At 44.1% G+C, this 2,003-nt stretch overlaps 1 pseudogene; it reads right to left on the reverse strand.

Moving 5' to 3' along the window:
- Positions 1-641: 641 nt before the first annotated feature.
- On the reverse strand, positions 642-1,588 carry LOC102864667 (annotated as a pseudogene).
- Between the last annotated feature and the right edge of the window lie 415 nt (positions 1,589-2,003).

A 2,003-nucleotide genomic window follows, 5' to 3' on the forward strand; every position in this document is an offset into this window, starting at 1 on the left:
CTGGGATATTTCACTCAGCATAATGTTTTCCAGAGTCAACCATTTTGAATAATATTGCATGAGTTCCTTGTTTTTCCATGCAGCATAGTATTCCATTGTGTGAATATACCATAGCTTCTCTATCCACTTGTTTGTTGATGGGCACTTAGGTTGTTTCCAACTCCTTGCTATTGTTAACAAAGCTGCAATAAACATGGGTGTGCATAACTTTGTTTTCTTGATGTTGATCTTCAATCCTACTTAAGGCTAGAAGGATGAAAAGAGATAGGAAACACAGGGAGAAAGTAGGAAGAGTGCTGTTAAAATATGGGAATTGTAATCAATGTCATGAAACAAAGTATGAATTATTGAATGGAATACCAATTTGTTCTATAAACTTTCTTTTTTTTAACATTTCAGATAGTTTTATTTCTGCAAATTTTTTTATTTATCAGGAGTGACTGAAATAAAAAATATAATTGAGTCCCATCATCATCGTCATGGAGATGGCTTTAAGAGAAAACTGGTCAGGTGAATATTATTGCTTCCCATTTTCAACCAGTCAGTAGTTGCCACTGATACAAAACAGCCAGCAGTCTGTCAAGAATGCTCAAGATATGTTATATAACATACCCATTCACAGGAAGAAACTAGGAAATAATTTATGTGAACTCTTTGATATCATCGTATAAGACAAGCTCAAAGGCACCACCCATGCCTCTGAGCACATTGGACTAGGTGCCCTTGAAAAAAGCTTTGCCTCCTTCATCTCGAGCAATCTTCCTCCAGCAGTCCAGTGTGCCTGTGTACATGATATCAGTTCTTTCGCGCCCTGACTGCATCATCATGCGACGACGAACGGTGCCAAGTGGGTAAGAAGTCAAGCCAGCCACAGCTGTGACAGACTGAGCGATCATCCTGCTAATGATGATGTGAGTGTTCTTGGGATCTGGAAGCATTCCCTTTGCAGTGTCATAGATACCGAAGTAGGCAGCTCGGTAGATGATAATACCCTGCACAGACAACGTTAAAGCCTTGGTACAGTAGTAGGGGGAAAAAAAAAAAAGGAAAAAAAAAAAAAGCCTTGGTACAGGCCCCTAATCCCGTCAGATTCGGAGATCTTAACCAGGCAGTCACCGAGGCCTTTGAACTCCCTTTCTGCTCCTGCTTTCCCCACGTCAGCTGCGAGGCGGGTATGGGCAAAATCGAGAGGGTAGACAACGCAGAGGGATGTGGCCCCGGCAGCCCCGCCGGATGCCAGATTTCCGGCAAAGTAGTGCCAAAACTGGGTCCTCTTGTCCACATCACCCAGGAAGATTTACTTGTATTTATCTTTGAAGGCAAAGTTGAGAGCCTGGGTGGGGAAGTATCGGATGACATTGGCCAGGTTACCGTGCCAGAAGGACAGAAATCCCTGCTCCTTGGGGATACGAACCACGCAGTCGATAATGCCCTTGTACTGCTTGTCTGCTGTGATTTGCTTGCTGGCATGCTGCACCTGCAGCAGCTGCTTGAACCGCTCGATGGGCGCTACTGCGGTCTTGTAGATGGCTGCTGCCACTCCACCTGCTAGGAAGTCCTTGGCGAAGGACACAGCAGCATCTGTCATTTTGAAAAAGGAAGAGGTGGCAGGTAGCAAGCGAGGATGGGCCAGGAACTGGCTTTGACTCTGGGGCTCTGGGGTGTTCTATAAACTTTCACTTAAGTTACAACAAAAAGTTAATTTGACCGGGAGGGTGTGGAGAGCATTAGGCTGAGTGAACTACCTCAGTCCCATAAGGACAAATAGTGTATAAGACCATTATTGTAGAAATAGAAGGATAACTAGTAAAACGTGTATGAGGATCCAAGTGGGTGAGGATGGCCAGAGGGGACATCACAGGGTTGCACAATTTGATAAGTAGACATAGGGGTGGGAAAAGGAAAACGTAAACGATCTGGCAGGGGTTAGAAAGATAGAGCAAGGGTAGGCATAGTTAGAATAGTTGTATGAAACAGAATGTGAATGAACACAAACTATGTGA

This window comes from Elephantulus edwardii, unplaced genomic scaffold, assembly GCF_000299155.1.
Source record: "Elephantulus edwardii isolate Elephantulus edwardi_28Jun2011 unplaced genomic scaffold, EleEdw1.0 scaffold00028, whole genome shotgun sequence".
Taxonomy (NCBI): domain Eukaryota; kingdom Metazoa; phylum Chordata; class Mammalia; order Macroscelidea; family Macroscelididae; genus Elephantulus; species Elephantulus edwardii.